At 43.9% G+C, this 17344-nt stretch overlaps 1 protein-coding gene across 13 annotated transcripts in view; it reads right to left on the bottom strand.

Moving 5' to 3' along the window:
• Nucleotides 1–17344, bottom strand: part of PAK1 (p21 (RAC1) activated kinase 1) — a 74756-nt gene that overhangs the window by 32797 nt on the left and 24615 nt on the right. For 4 of the 13 annotated variants that reach the window (XM_075491235.1, XM_075491236.1, XM_075491234.1 and 1 more), the window contains 2 exons: nucleotides 12834–12912; nucleotides 5479–5590 (listed from right to left, as the gene is read on the bottom strand). The exons of 3 other annotated variants lie outside the window; for them this stretch is intronic. The gene's annotated coding sequence lies outside the window, so the exon portion shown is untranslated. The remainder of the gene's footprint in view (nucleotides 1–5478; nucleotides 5591–12833; nucleotides 12913–17344) is intronic. 6 more of the 13 variants (XM_075491241.1, XM_075491242.1, XM_075491240.1 and 3 more) reach the window with 3 other exon arrangements.

Genomic DNA, 17344 nt, shown 5'->3' with positions numbered 1-17344 from the left:
AAAAATGAATGTTAGCAGCTCTGTGCCTGCCAACCGACCCTCCCCGGGAGCGGGCACCACATTTGCTGCTGTAACACCCTGGTTTACCCCCACAGGGGTTTGAATAAAGGTGCATCCAAAGATTTCCCCACTGGCCAGACTTCCTGGAGCTGTAGGCATGGCTAAGATAGCAGGGGAGACTGCCTCATTCCTGGGTCCCTCTCCCACCGAGCAGAGAGGTGAGTAGGTGAGAATCAGTGCTTGCTACCTGCTGTCAGAGGCACAGGACTAAGCAAGAGACCAAGTAAAGTTCACTGTATTGGGGAATGGATGCAACATCAGACTGAAGGGCGGTACAAGGAAGATAATAGAGTAGCATGTAGCTCCAGGCTGGAGAAAAAGAAGTGAGAAGAGGAAGAAACACCCCCCCACACCACCAGATTACAGGCAGAGGCTGGCCTAGTGCTAGGGGAAGGAAAAAGAACATCAGCAAAAAAAAAAGACCATGAAAACATAAGCAAAACCTCTGGATGTCAAGCATCCTCAAGCTCAGTTCCACCAGTGCAAAACCCCAGGGGCATGTGCCCACAGGTTCTTCAATATAAGAGGGCTTTTCAAAATCCCTCAGTCGGAAAGGATAGAGCACAAGTGAATTACTGTTTTACCACAGGGCTAGAAACACTGACAGTACAAGCTCTTATTTATCTTACATTATTTTCTGAATGAGCAAGTAACTGCTGAGAAGTTATGCAGTTTAACAAACAATATTGTTTTACACCTATTTGATAACTGCAGCTTTCATGTGGGCAAAGCCTACAGTACACCCTCTCCTTTCTTCTCCATCGCTCAAGCTCCCAGACCTGTCTCCTCACCAAAGTCCTATGTTTGGAGTTACAAGAGCTATTTCATCTGTTTGGAGATGGGGGGTGAGAGAAATCCTTCAACCCACAAAATGAAGAGACTGGTTCTACAGAAGTTATCCCCTGTAATAGCACCACTATCCTCGAGGGTTCCCAAAAGCCTTTTCCCACTGTGTATTTAAAGGGAAAACCAAAAACCTGCTTACATGAATCCTCCCACTGTGATACAGAGACAGGCTATCCCCAAACTCAACATCATTATACTTTAAACTTCTGTTGGCTTCAAAGTATGTGGATGAAACCCTGTCCTGACAGAACTACACCCACCTCTCCAGGGCTTTACAGCACAGCTGAGAGCCCAGAACAAGGAGCCATACCCAGTGGTTACAGAGGCGGCCGTCTCCCTCACCATAGCCTAGCTGACTGTGCAAATTCTCTTCTTCCTAAAATAATCTCCTGCCAATTCACATGTAAGCAGGCTTTAAACAACCCCTCTTGTGTAGGCCCTGCTCAAATTCAGAGCGCCAGGCAATTGCTTCACCAGCCAGCATAACATCAGCACTACGACATTGAAGTGAGTCACTCTGCTCGGCGCAATCCATCCTAACAGGAATGCAAGTGTCACCGGACCGAGTTACTTCCTTCTTCACACCAGCACGACTCTGCTTTGAGAAATTCATCTTACGTTTCCACAGTATGATTAAGTGAACAGTGGAAGCAATGAAACAGCACATGAACTTTTCAACCGGAGTCAGATGAGGGAATACATTTTAGCTGCAGACACAATTATTCTCAACTACTATATATATTAAAATACCAGCACTCAAACCAAACCCCACAGATACCACTAGGAAGGCATAGCCATGATGTAGGACTATTGTTTCTACAGCCATTTGGGAGTACTGAAAGTTCAAGTTGTTTCAGCACACAGTATTTATGAAAAGTTTTATTACATACTGCAACCTGTGACTGCTGTAAGTCAAGTTACGGTGGCCTTCAAATGCTCCCTGCCCCTCTCCATCAACTTTTGACGCCCATTAGCTAAATTAGATTACCCCAGTCTCAACAGAGAGCAGCAGACCTGACAAACTCTCCTCTCACACCTACAAAACACTTCTGCAGACAGGAAGGAGTGACAGACAACCACGCACAAGGGGAGACGAGACTCAGGAAACCACTTGGCAGCTCAAGACAGAGCAAGTGGAGGTACTGAACAGAAGACAGCACCCACAGGTGCCAACAGCGGCATCCAAGAGTTCAGAGTACACAGGCGTGCAAAGATCCGCGCAGGTCTGCTGATCTGCGTTAAGTAGATATGCCTCAAAATGATGAAGTTTATGCCTGTAGTTTTCCTGTAATACAGGCACAGGCTCCTGAGCCATTCATCTAGCAGAGTGGGACCCCAACATATGTGGAGCCTTCTGGCGCTACTGTGTGTAACACACACGAAAGCGGGGGGGGGGGGGGGAAAGAGAGAGAACAAAGATCCTCTATTTATGTCATTTTTCCTTCTGGTAAACCACATCATTTCAAACCTGATGCTCCAAGCTGAACTATAAGTTTCTATCAAGCTGGTTGTGTTTTCTTTGCATTCTTTAGCAAGACAGGCAGATGACTGATTGCTAAAACAGAAAGCAATTAAAAAGTCAGAGGAGCTGAAACCTACGCTACAGTAGATGCCATAAAGATAACTATGTCCAACTCATACTAATTGCTGGAGTCAACATGAAAACTCATAAAAGAGCCATCTATAATTCATGCAGTCTGGCAAGACAGTAGCTGTAAGTTATTCACTACCACTTACAGATGAATAAACTGTATTAAACAAGAGAGGGGGGAGGGAGATGCTCAGCAGCTGTTTTTCCCTCTCTGCCTACTACCAGAGGGATATCTCACATTCTTCCAAGATGCTATTTTTCTGTTGTTGCCAGGGTGAGGAAAGGGTGTCTTGCCCACAAAAAAGGCAGAAATCTTGGCCTTTAATTGAGTTGATCCTGATCAGAACAAGCGTTTTACCTCTGCACAGGTATCCCTGCATCCTTCCATCCCATGGCTAGAGATTGCTCATGGGCACACAAAGTTAAAATCTCCCTCTTCCTCCTGGCACTGCCCCGGTGGGAAGGAGCAGGGACCATCCCATGCTCTGTTCAAACACACTGCAAGGAGCAGATTCCCTCCCCGTGTGCCACGCTTTCATCCAAATCCCAGCAGAAAATTAACAGAACAGTTTACCAGGTGGGTTTCGACATAGGAGGAAAAGACATCCATTTGGGGTTTTTTTATTACTTTACACGGGACTAAGTTTCAAACACGGTCTCACATTGAAGGAAAAGCACCCCACACATATTCCACCTGAAAAAGAGGCAAGAGGTGTCCTTTTCCTCCCACCCCACAGCGGATGGGATCTGGGACACATGCTGTCACAAAAAAGGGCAGTAGCAATACACACGCCCCAAGGGAGGACAGACGGTCACATTTAGAGGTGATTAAAAAAAACAGTAACTGTAGCATCTAGCTGTCTCCCCAGCCAGTTACTGCACATCTGTGTGCTGTGCAAGTCAGCCAATTACACAAAAAAATGTCAAGGGCCATCAATGCATCAGCCCAGACCCAACATTTACATGTGAATTAAAAAAAACCCCAGGTTTTCATAAAGTTCTAATAAATAAAGAATTACAAAACAGCAGTGTTTGCTCATCTATCTTTAGCATTTACCTGTTAAACCCCTGCAGGTGCTGCCAACACCTAGGGATGCAGATGAAATCGCTAAATCAAATGAAACAATAATCACTAAAAATAAGTACACATTTAGAAAAAGAATGCATCCACGTTCTCTTCTAAATGGAGGAGGGGGAAGGAAGGCACACTCTCATGGCAGATGGCCAACTACTGGTTGCAGTCTTGCTCCGCTGCCAGCCTTATTTCCACAGTGCTAGACATAAAGGATGACTGACCAGTTACAACTCAACAGGAATGCTGGAGGACTCCAAGGCTTGGAATTTTAAAAGCCAAAAGACTGGAGGGTCCTTTCAAAAAAAGCTTTAATTCAACCCCAACTGTTTGGGCTATATGCAAGAACTGCTGGGTGGGATTCCCCAGCCCGTATTTTGCAGGAGGACATGGACACCACCACAGCAGACACTACTGCTGGGCAGGAGAGCTGCAAAATCTCTTCCTGGGCAGATATATGTGCTAACCCATCGTACCGCACAGATATGCTTCTGAAGAAGAACAGACTAATTATAACCGCTCGATTCCTAGCAACAGAGCAGAGTTCTCCTTTCACTCAAGTTAAGGAAGCTTTTTTCTGTTTTGTTTTAAATAATCAAGGCCCAGCTTTCACCAGCCTCCATGGTGTGGACCCATGCATGACCGCTATGACAGTAGCCCAGACACACCCAGGGTTTCAGTAGCGCCAAGGCAGGTCAAGCCCTTTCCACCAGATTAGGCTTGAATCCAAAACTGCAGAGGCAATGCCAGCTTAAATTGCCATGCTGCAACTTAGCTTTGGTTGTTTCATTAATAACTGGCAGTGTTAAACAACAACCATTTCGCAGTCAATGCCAGCTATGCCCAAGTGCCAGGAGTACGCAATAAACTCACCTCACTTGTGCTCCAGGTGGGTAGCTCAAGCTTTGAGAGGTGCAGAGACCAGCTCCAGCTGCTCCCATCCCCAGGCAGCAGCCTGCTCATTTTGACTGAGCACTTACCCCGTTCTAACAGTGCTTTTAAACTGCCCAAGAGAAATAAATTGCATCCATATTTAAAAAAAAAAAAAAAAAGAAAAAAGAAAATCCAAGCTGAGACAGAAGGAACCAAGAGTATAATTTTTAAAACTTCTCAGCCCACAAATCCTCCTCCTTATTTCCTCATCTCCAGAAGTGCTGTCTCCCCTCCCCCAGCTACATGCCTGAACAAGCAAGTTAGCTGTTGCAGATGTCAGTACGGGCTCAGTTTTACAGCGCGGCATGGAGCAGTCTTGGCTCTGGTTCCACTTTTGCTCACAGGAAGGCAGGGCTTCAACTGCACAAGTCAGAGTAGTGACTGGAGTCAGAGCTTGCTAAGCAGGGTGGGAAAAATAAAGGCCTCTTATGTTAAAGCACACCCAAAGCCCATATTAAAGCAGGTTTCCTGGAGGAAATCTGTGTTCCAGAGGAAATGACTAGCTGCAGCATAAAGAAAATATATTAACACACACAGTTAAACACACCCCCACTACTCTCCACCTAAGTTACTTGGCTCTAAGTCCAAACTGCACATTAGCAGCAACAGCAACTGAAAGCAGCTGAATCATTAATCATTTTTCCATTCAAAAGTTTCCAATCCAGAAGATGAACATAGAGCACAGGGCTCAGAATTAAGCCCCGCTATCCCCTAATGTGGAATAATTCCCAGTACAATGTATTCACGTTTTAAATACACATAGGTGTTTGTGAAAACGCAGCATGTATGCATGCACCTTGTTAAATGCAGAGATGTGACATTTGCCGCTTAGCAATGGGGGCAGGGGTAAGAAATATGTCAGAAAACTAGAACATTGTCAGGTCAAGTCAACAACATCCCACACACACAGAGGACACCATAACGCAGTGGTTAGCAAAAAGCCGCAGTATGTACATAGCAGAAAGTTTGCCTCAACCTGTAAAAGGTGAGTTTTTCTGAGGAGAAGAGACACCAAGAGAGACACCTGCAAAGACGAAACCGATGTTCTCAGGAGCAAAACTCATCCAACTCCTTTCTCGCCTGGGAAACTAAAGAGCAAGAAGACAAGAGAAGCATCGTTAGCGGATGAAGCCATCCAAGAGCTTCAATTAGACTGAGGGGGAAATGCCGCAACAGTTCAGCGCTAATTGGAAATGCAAACATTTATCATCAGCGTAGCGCTCGCTCCTGTGTATAGCTCCATTGTGTTCACTGCAGCTAACGACAGTAGGAAGCCCTGTGCTCCCTAGTATTTATGTAACGACTGGCAAAGCTGTCACATTCTCTTAATTGCTAGCCAGGATTTTCATACTGGCAGTAGTTTTCAATTAAAGGAAATTGCAAAGATTGCTTCAGTTTCACATTGCCTCGTTAAAGTTTTGGTTCTTCTTCAAAGCTAGGGAAAGAGGAAGAATGAATAATTCTCCCAAGACAGAATGAGCTCTACATCAAACATGAGCTTTTTGTAGACAAACTGAATTAAGAGACAAGGAAAGCACAGTCAAATACCCAGAACTGAAAGAGCTAATTTAGCATCAGTAAAGACTAACAATTTGAGAACTGCACATAAATCTGCTTCAAGTTTGGAATGATTACTCCTTCAATTATGATACATGTAATGCTCTAAAAGCAGTTCATTTAAAAGGCAAAATGAAAAAGCCTACCGTAGCTTAGGGTTTCCACCTAATAAGCTTTCACAGTAAAGCCTCCTTTGCTGGTAGAGCATCAGCTCTGTATTTTTAATTATATGCCATCTAGCAAAATGCCCTACCGTACCTATTTTATAATCCCAGTACGTACAGAAGTAAGCGTAGCGAGTATACTGTGGCAAGGTCTCGCGTTCCGAGACTTCCTTACTTGTACCAAATGGACTGCAGAGCATTCACTAGTCCATTAAGAATCATCATCATTTAATTTAATGAGCAGTAGTTTGTTTTTAGGAGGTACCATCAGGCCTTTTATCACATCACGTACTTGGATCCCAATCATACTTACTGTATGTCAGTAGAGAAAAGAAAGTTCTATAGGACTGGTACAAAGGAACTGCTGTTTCTGCAATATATTATGACACAAGTCTGCATTAGCGCTCGGCTCATGGGCTTTATTTAACTAAGTGAACTATTTTTACTTCATTGAATAAAAGGAGATATAAGAACATCACTTATTACAGTAGCAGGCCCATTTTAAGGCACTATGTAATTAGGAGTAGGAGTTAATAACAGGACCAGAAATAGTAGGCAAGGTTTTCCTCAACATCTTTGTGCAAGTCTTTCTGGGACATGGATCTTCTTAGCCTGTGTTCTTGCCACAATTACCTGAGCAGCTTTAAGTAGGACACATGGATCTTCACTGCTACCTATGTAAACCACATTCTCTCTCACGAAGCAGCAACATCGGCTGCAGCCACAAACCCCAATCCAGCAGAGATTGATGGAGCTCCTATACGCAGCCCTGTCAGCATCTGCAGCAAGCGACTTGCTTCTTTCAATCCAATTCCCAGTGGACCAGCATGTACATCATAAAATTAGCAACAATGTGAACTGCAAATTCAGCAGAATTTGGATTTCACTGATGGATGGACTGCAGTATGCATGTTTTATTCATCTCAAGACTGCTTTGTCAGGTTGGTTGCATCTCCCCTCCGTACTTAAAATGATAAAAAATCATTTGACGGTCACTACTGAGCAGCCCAGAAGCTCTATAGACAGACAGTGTTGTACCTTTTCTAAGCGCTAGCCAAAACTCCCCAGATTTCCAAAATGCAGACAACAACCAAAGACTGCTGTTCTAGGAAAGCCGTATGAGTCAAGGCATTTTGTTCAGTACAGTATTCCCTGCCATCGCTGTAAGTCACCTTGCTGAAGTCCCACAGCAACTTCCCACTAAGGTCATCAGCATGTGAACCTCTCGTAGAGGTTCCTGCTACCTACCCGTAAGTCTAAAGCCTCCTCAGTGTTCCAGCACTCAAACCAATTCTCATTCCAGCATCCACCCCAGGTTACCTGCCCACACTCCCTCTCTCTCCTATTGTAAATCCAACGCAACAGAGTGCAAAATGAGGTATTTTAAATTCCGTAGCTAGCACACTACAATTTCACGTCTCACCTTTACAGTAACAGCTCTGTTTGCTATAAAACTCAGATACAAACGGGGCAGTCAGTTTTGGAAACAGCTATTTCACAGCCCACAAGAAATCTCAGCGTTGGTTCCCAAGCATACCCAGGAGGAATGCATGGGGCTGCACTTCCCAAACCAATTTTGCCCCATCCGCTTTATGGCATTTACACCCTGCCTCGTGTAAGCACTGCCTCCCTCTTTACTGAAGCTCACATTCACACGCCCACTGAGGCACAACCTGCACTAACTCCCCCTTTCCTGTTCTTACACTCCTTGCAGAGGGATGCGGTGAAGTGAAATACACTGGCTGTGGGAAAGGAGATCCTGCAAATCACTCCAGAACAGAGAATGACCTGATGGCTTAAGTGAACTGTCTCCTTTGCAAGTATGAGGTTGCTCCTTCCACTTTTTCTTTCCAATCGTTTCCTTTGAGCTGAGTTTTCCTTCGTTCCTGGTTATTCTCATACTGCTGGTATTTGCAGGTACTGATTCACAGCCTCCCAAGATAGGCACGTTTGGCTGCTTTTATTTTTAAGAAAAGTCACTTCAGGCTGGAAATAACTGTTGTTTTTCTGTGAACACTCTTTGGTGTATATCTAGTTTTATCTGAGGAGCTTAAATATTCTACTTTAACAAAAGCCTCAAAGTTTTATCAGTCTTTGTTGCTCCATTAAAATATTATAAAACAGACATCCAAATTTGTGGCTTGCCTTTGTGCTAGGTCCCTTTTAGCTTTAAAAATAGAAGTTGGATTTGAGCCTAATATATATTCGTTAATCTTCTAACATGGTTTGAATTTACATCCCCATAGGTGAAACTTTCCCTGAGGGTTTCAATCCTTAACACAAATAAAAATCTGCAAAAACCTAATGCTTTCGCTCTGACAAAGCTGAACCGAGATATCTCAAACAGAAGTGTTCTTCTTCAAATCCCAAATCATGACTTTTTGAAATGGGCTCTCAAAAAGCAGCCCTGAGCAAATCAGCCCACAAGTCTGTCTTTTTAATACCTTATGTTATCAGCAGACGGCTTCTATCTAGATCCGAGATGATGTACTGTCTCCAGCCCCTGCTCCACTGGCTCCTAACCTTCTCTCCCCCACAGAGCATCTGTATTCTGGACATTTCCTTGGAGATTCATTAACTGCTCCTTCCTCAAAGGCTGTGATTATTGACATTTTTCTCAGACTACATTTCTAAGCGTTTAAAAGACCTGTCAGGACAGAGAAATAAACAAACACAAAAAAATAGCAATTCATCATTCTCTCTGTCAAGACATCACAGGTAAAGAGAAGACCTAAGTTTTGGCTAATGCCTTTAAAGACTGTTTTCTATCTTGCATGCCTGTATACCATTTACATAGAATTTCACACTCTCTCTTAATGTCAGTGTCCTCAGAGGGAGAGGGTGAATTAGAATATTGGTATCTCTAATTTAGGAGGCAATTAGACCAATAACGACAAACCAGAGCTGAACGTATGCTCGAAACAATCTAGTTAGAATTCTATTTTAATTAAAAATCAGTCAAATGATCCTATTATTCCAAGGATGGCTTTAGGCATGCTTCCAATCCAGCACATCTTTTTTTAATCTTTTAGTTCCGCACCCAGAAAGTGATTGAAAAAAAACACTGAAAACTACTAGAATGGTCCTTTCTGTACAAGTTCCTCTCCCAACTGGAGAACCCAGGAAGTCAGCCACTTGTTAAGCCACTTAAAAAAAGAAATGAAAAGAAAAATAATAAAATAAAAGAAGCATACAACTCAAGCCAACAAATACAATTTTCCTGTTCTTCACCCCCCTACCTGCAAACATTGCCTCAAAGGGCACATCTTGTTTCCTTGTATTTCCACCCTTTGCCTCCTTTGTCAAAAAGTAACACGCACCTCTTCTACAGCTGCACAGTTTATGTGAATTTATTTAAAAAAAAAAAAAAAAGAAAAGAAATGTTTCAAAAATCATCTTTCATTTCTGGATTTGCTCTCACATGCTCTGTGGGGCCCTGCCGCATAACAAGCATTTTATTCGTAGGAGACAGCAGCAGCACAAGCCAGCACAGCTGCCAGGGCCAGTTACCTGCATGTGTCACTGAACTGAGGTCCAAAGGAAGATGGCAGAAGGAGCAGGGCAGAGGTACAGTATGTAGTACAGTAGAGAGTGTGCCGTATAAACATATGTACATACACATATACATACATATACACACACGTGTGTATGTGTGCGTGTGTGTGTATATAACTTGCGCCACCCAAGTAACTCACCTATTTTGTTTACTCCTGGACAGTGAGTATGCATCATATGACCATTTATAAAACATAATTATCTGCAAGTGATATAAAGTAATAAAAAAAAAAGGCTGTAAAAAGTTATAAGGAACAATAGACAGCTCTAAATTCATATAATTTGGTATTACGCATTGCCTAGTTACTTCTTTAAGTATGCATATACCGGATCTCATTTCTACTAACTGGAATTCCTATTAATTTAAAAAATAAATAAACCAACCCCCCAGAGGCATATAAACAAGATTGTTGCCCAAATCCATGTGGACCTCACGCATACAGGTTATTCAGCCACTACCACTCACTATATTGAAATGCACTTAGGAATTAAACGAGAAAAGAAAACGAAGACACTTCTTGAGCCCATTTCCTCTTCCAAGACACTTGTGGGAGGCAGGGCCAGGCAGCTCAGAAAAGGTTAACCTCACAATTTCCCTTCAGGCTTGGGCTGAAGAAAGAAGAGATTCAAGGTCTTCCAATTCCAGAAATAGAAACCCTCCTCTGCAGAAGTTTTATTCTACCAGTTCACCACACAGAAGACAGTGGTGGGTCCCCAGCCATCTCCTTCACCACTCCTTATCCTGCTGCGCCCTCAGGTCTGCCAAACTCAAACTCCAAATGCCTCTGGCTTATTGGGAGGTGGAGAAGATGCCAACAGACGTAACTAATACAAGTTCCTGAACCACTTGGAATATCTTCACGTTATTTATTTTTAGCATTTGAGTGTAGAAGTCCAAGGAACTGGTGGGCAGAAACAGGTTTCACTCATCCTGGTATTTAGTAGTAAGACTAAACGTCAGCTGTGAAGCCCTCCTGCCTCCTCCACTGCCTGCATCCCTCAAATACCAGTGGGAAATCAGGTAGGATGGTTTCAGTGTGTCAATAGCATCACATGATTATGGTGAAGTGGGAAGATTTTCCTTATTGCAGGCCTTCCACAGCCTTAAACTTTGAGAAAGTCTGCCTGAAGAGACAAAAGCTCACTCCCTGCTGCTAGGACAGGGGGTAGACCCAGGGCAGTCTCCATGAATATGTAGAAGTGGTGGGTGAGTGTTTCTTTTCCCACCCCCAAAAGAACAACAGTTAGAACAACTTTTAGACCTTTACATTCAAGGAGAAAATCATTACAAAGCAGCAAGGTCTTAGTTTAACCTGGCAAATTTTTACAGTACGCAGTCAGAAAGCCAGAGCAACTTGGCTTCACGTGTATGCAGGATACAGCATGGCCATCCAACACCGAATGGTTCCACAGTCCTGCAGGATCAGTATCACCGCTGTGCTGCAGCTTGGTGGTCACGAGGGCCAAACCCCATCTCACCTACACACACAAACCCAGTGCAGAATATCGCGGCGTGAGGCCACAGGACCATATGGCAAGAGCACATCTGACTCATGTGGCCACGCGAGGATGAAGCTGACAGAAGAGGTAATACTTGGTTTGAACCTTTTCTACACCATTAGTGCTTGCCCTAATTACGATAGCCAACAGCAGTCACTCAGATAGGAGGGCTGAACAAAAGTGACACAGCTGTCAACTGCATTCAAAGAACCAAATCCTTAGGAGTTCATCATTTTGGGGCCAGAACACAATCCATCCAGCAAGATCCACGGGCTTGCAGCTTTTACAGGACAGAATGCTTCAGAGAGTAAGTACAGCTGACACAAACGTTAAAAAACTAAGCGTGTTTGCCTGTTTCTCAGGGGGATTTAAACAGCAGGTGAGTGGGGCTGGTCTGTGGGACATGACCCTTTTTTATTTCAGCTATTTAGATGCAAATTGTTCCCCCTCCCTCCCCCTCTCAACACCATCTGTTAGCCCAGAGGTTTAGACTGTGCCTAGGGTGTAGGTTTTGGGGGAGGGGCATATAGATAAAGCATTGAGAAAATTTCAGTTGATGCCCCTATTTCCTCTGGGGCACAGTTTAGGGGGAAAAAAAAATCACTTTGCAATACTGTTGAATTACAATAGGATTTTTCTCTCATTCTATTGCACTTTCCTACCGACCCCGTGGATTTCCTACCCTAGCAAGCATTCCTTGTCCAGCTTTTGGCCAACAAGCAACATTATATAGTGACACAGCAGTGTTAGCATGGGGCATGAGCTGGTATTGCAGGAAGTGTCAGAGACTCAAGGAATTAAAGTCTTAAATAATAATGATGAAGTCCTTCACTGCAAGGCGCAGTATTTAATGTTCTTTTAGTGCTAGGGAAGTTACCTCATCTCTGCTGTTCACTGGGGAAAATCAGACAATGTACTTTCAAGAACTGTTGAAAGATTTGATTCATTGAACACTTCACATAGGGCTCTGGATTCTTCATAAAGAAAAGATTATGGGTGATGGCACAGAGTGGGAGGGGTGGCTGACAGACCAGATGGGTGTGCTACCACTCGGAGGGTTACGGACAGGCTGGAGAACTGGGCCAACACCAACCTTGTGAAGTTCAGCAAAGGAAAATGCAAAGCCCTGCCGCTCGGGAGGAATAACCCCAGGCACCGGCACAGACTGGGAGCCAACAGGCAGAAAAGCAGCTGTGCAGAGAAAGACCTGGGAGTCCTGGTGAACATCAAGTTAATCATGAGCCTCCAAAGCACCTTTGCAGCAAGGAAGGTCAACAACATCTGGGCTGCATTAGGAAAGACACTGCCAGCAGGCCAAGAGAGGTAATCCTTCCCCTCTGCTCAGGACTGGTGAGAGACATCTGGAGTGCTGGGTCAAGTGCCTGCCTCCCCAGTACAAGAGAGACCTGGACATACTGGAGAGAGTCCAGCAAATGTCCACAAAGATGATTAAGGGACTGGAGCATCTGACATACGAGGAGAGGCTGAGAGCGCTGGGACTGTGCAGCCTGCAGAAGGAAAAGCTCAGGGGGATCTTACCAATGGGCATAAATACCTGATGGGGGTGTAAAGAAGATGGAACCAAGCTCTTCTCGGTGGTATCCAGCAACAGGACAAGAGGCAATGGGCACAAACTGAAATACAGGAAATTCCATTTAAATATAAGGAGGAGAAAAAAACCCAAAACACAAAACAAAACAAAAAACCAAACCCTCTTTTCTGGGGGGGGTGGGACCAAACCACAGAACAGGTTGCCCAGAAAAATCGTGGAGTTTCCATCCTTGGGGGTGCTCACAAGCCCACTGGACATGCCCCTGAGCAAACTGTTCCAGCTGCCACCACTTTAAGTGGGGGGCTGGACTAGACTATCCCCAGAGGTTCCTGCCAGCCTCACCAATTCTGCAATTACAAGTCACAAAAAGCAGTGGGGAGGCTCTAAAGGAGAGATACATGCAACATCAGCCAAACTACTTATCTGAAGCAAGTGTTTTTAGTCAACAGCATCCAAGGCCTCAGTTTATTGATGAAGACAAAATAAGTGCTAAGTGACAACCTTGAGCAGAAAATCAGTGAAAGAGTTGGGCTCAGTACTACAAGACCCTCATTTTCAGTTTTAAGGTGTGGAGTACAGTCCTGGTACTTGCGAGATGGAAGCTCTCATCCCAGTTCTCACACAGACCTCATCTGTGATCTTGGAGGCACAAGAGAGGGGGAAAAAAAAGTGCAAATACTTTTTTGCTCTGCCCTCCTCCAATCAGTCAATCACCTGAAAGGCATTTCAGGTAGCTGCAGAACACACAGCATGAAAAAATCCCTTCCAGGTACTTCTGCAGCTTCAGTTACCATAAGAAACACATTCTCAGTTAAAAAAAGAAGAGAGAACTGTGTATGCAATCCTGATGGGAAACTCAATGGCAGAGGGTAAAGGGGGGCACAGAGGGATGGGAAAACCCTTCCTCCCCCTTGGAGTCCAGATGATCGGACAGAAGAGCCCTCCCTAGCTTGAAGCATGAATAGGCAGAGACCACCTAAGAGGAAGTGGGGAAGGAAGAAAATACAGTGTAGGCTTCAGAGCCTCAGCTGCAGTTGAACAAGTTCTAAGGCTGTCTTTGCACAACATTCAAGGCTGACATCAAGATGGGTTCAGGCAGACTTCAATGATGGTGATCCACTGAGGTGGGGGAAAGGAGCTCTAACTTTGGCTGGGAAGAATTCCTGCCAGACAAGGTTTGCACAGCAATGTTTTTTAAAAGGGTTGGGGCCTTTTTCTTTTTTTACTGTTGGGATATTCTTTTGGTTTTTTGACCATTGCTAACACAAACACATTTTCTTCCACAGACAGAAGAGGCCAGAACAACATATGATCTCAACTACTTGGTGACAGTCAGGACCTTCGGGTACCTACTTCCAAACTATTAACTTCTAAAATAGATGCAATTCAGTATCTCTGGAGAGCAATATTCTGACAAAAGTTGCAGTCATTTCATAGAAACATTTTCCTAAAAAAAATAAAATAATAAAAAAAATCAATTATCTGAACAATGTTTCAATAAATCTGTGCTGATATTTTGAAAAAATTTAAAGTTTTCATTTTAAAATAAAAGTGGTTATATTTTCTCCATTTATGAAAAGTAGAGTTTTCAGAACATCAGCGTTTCGCCTACAGATTGAGAGTCTTCTTTATGCACTGCTTTAAATCACCAGCTAATTTCTGTTTCCAGATCTCTGGCATTTCACCAGCATTACTGAGAATCTAAAGAACAGTTACTGGAAATGTTTTTATTTAACCAACTTCTTGTTCACAAATCCAAGCACATGTATAAGTTTTAAGGGCTGCAATCCTGCAGTTTGATTTGTAATACAAGATACAGGCACCAATTCTCAGTCTCCTTGACTTCAAAAAGACAGAAAGGTCATCTGTGATAGCTAAGGGGTACTTGGCCTTAATGCCAGCAAGCCACCCACTGAAAACAGTGGGAGTTTGGCCCGAATTAGGATTTCAGGATTTGTCCATATCGTCCTGTAACGCTTCCCACACAGGACTACCTGACAGCTTCTGAAAACTGGAGAAATGTGAAGGACTTGCAGACAACATCCATGATGAGGTTTCCAAGGGTGTATTTTGTAACAACTGAATCCAACCAATACGTGGCCACATATGCACATATTATCGCAATTCCACGTTAACAGGGTTTTTAGCATGCTGATTTTAAAAGTACAGTGACTGAAAACACATCTCCAAAAGCTACTCAATGCCAAACAAACCAGACTTTTAAAAGCAAAAAACCCACAAAGCAGTTTCATCCAGGACATCACTGAACTTGTGCAATAATCCCCCACATTTGGTTCCCTGCTGTTATCAGTGATTAGATAAGTAACACCAACAACAGGCAGATGCCTTTCTAGAACCTCTTTCCAGCACCACCTCCCAAATTGTCATCTTCTCCCACAGATACCTCCAGAACAGCCCTAGAATAACTAGTGCCACCCCCAGCGTGACCTGGGACAAGGTGGATGGGTTTACAGCCAGGAAGCATTGAGGTCCAAGAGCCAATTGCGGCCCACACGGTGCCTCTGAGCCCAGATCTAACAGCATGGATGCTCAGGAAACCAGTCTGCTACTGGTTGATGGTCTTTCACATCCCTGTTCCACACTCTTATCTGGTCAATATTTGCCTAGTTAACTATATGCCCGAGTTGAATGTTTCCCCAGAGGGAAATGTGGCTATCAGCCCTGTTCAACCCAATCTGACCTTTATCCTGTAGCGAGCCAAGCAACAGCCAGTTCATGTATTCCACGAGCCAACAGCTTTGTATAGTATCGCTGCTCTGAACGAGGGGGCTGGATCCTGCCCAAACTGAACTCACCGATTTCACTGACAACAGCACAGGGTCTGCGGCATCTAATTCTTAAACGGATCCTTTATTTGGATCCCTGGAGGCAGCAGGAGCTTGCACATGACAGGATAAACACCTACAGTGCAAGTCAGATCGTATCCCCTGTAAATAATCAATGCAGCAACTGGGACACAGTATGTAAGGGTTTGGTACAGCCTCTTTAGCTGTCACAGCAGCTCCCTGACAACAACCAGCAGAAAAAAAACCCAAACAAAACAAAAAACATTTAAGAGATAGCCAAGGGACAGTGGGTCTTTCAGGGATTGAAAAATGACTCATTTTGGAGCAAGAGTCAAACTAAGCACACACGCTGCTGAAGAGACAAGACAGGTTCCAATTTAAAAGCAGCACTTAGTTATCAAATGACAAGAAGAATTCCACAGATTAGTTGGTATGCTTGCATTTTACCCTGAAACTAGTCATTCTTTAAGATTATCTAAATGCAGGAGAAGGAAAGAAGCCTGTCTCAAGAGAGAGGGGGGAGAGAGAGAAAGGAGGGAGGGAGAGAGGAGAGGAGAGAGAGAAAGGAGGGAGGGAGAGAAAGAAGAGGAAAAAAGGGAGGAAGAGAGAGGAGAGAGAGAAAAGAGGGGGAGAGGAGAGAGCAAAAAAAATCCCATAGTTGTCATGTTTATGACTTACATTCTCTAGACAGGAAATCTTTGGAGCAAGCAAAAGCCTGCCTGCCCTCCAGTTCACAAACCCTTGATATCATAATTGCATTTTAAAAATATTGCCTTCTTGAATGATGCAAATTAAAAGGCACAAGTAATTCTCTGACATACTACTGAAAACCACATACCAACACGAAATAGCAATTATTGCATGCAAGCCCATTAAACTATTACTTACAGCGTAATAAACAGCAGCCACACAGATATCGCTGTCACTGCTGAGTGGAAAACCTAGGAAATTCCTTGTGCCTGGCCCCTGGAGTTTGAGTGAGAGAAGTTGAACTGCTCCTGCTTGGAGCAGGGTTTTGTCCTCCAGAAAGACTGCAGTATCTCAGCTAACACAGCAATTGTCCCGTAATTATCTTGCACGCTTTATAGTCAATAAAACAAAAGGGACCCTTAACTTCAAAAGTAATTTTTAAGGCAAAAGCAGTGGAAAGCTTTTCAAACGATGACTGTGAAAGGACAAAGACAGGAGATTGTGTATTTATATTGGTCAGTAAGGCACTCATCTTGACAACTGTGACTGAGGATGGTCATGGGAGACCCAGATTCATAGGCCACACTGAAAGCAGTTTTATTTTCACAGAGGGAATGCAGTTGTTGACCACTCAGAAAGAGTCCCAAATGAGAAGGCAGGCTGGCAAGCCAGAACAAGACACCCAGCTGGCTCCACAGCCTAGACAAGAGCTTGGTTCTCTGAAGCTTTTTATTTTCCCTTCCTCTTCCAGACTTAAAATTGGGATGGTATCAGCTCCTCTTTCCCAAATGGAAAGCCCTCTCAGAGCAAACCAGATTTCGAAGCTTTCTAACAAGTATGCAGACCACGCTGTCAGAGCTTGCTGCTTAACATGTACGTGTGAGTGTTCAGAGGCATTCACAGGGTAGTCTTGGGATCAGAGCAGAGCTACAGTTGGATGTTCTCCAGGGGTATTGTAGGAGAACAGAATCAAATTGCCACGCAAACATAATTGCCAAGTTTCAGTCTAATGTTACA

The sequence above is a fragment of the Mycteria americana genome, chromosome 1, assembly GCF_035582795.1.
Source record: "Mycteria americana isolate JAX WOST 10 ecotype Jacksonville Zoo and Gardens chromosome 1, USCA_MyAme_1.0, whole genome shotgun sequence".
Classification (NCBI taxonomy): domain Eukaryota; kingdom Metazoa; phylum Chordata; class Aves; order Ciconiiformes; family Ciconiidae; genus Mycteria; species Mycteria americana.
Note: the sequence above shows the minus strand (reverse complement) of the source record. Positions and strands in the feature narration are given on the sequence as shown.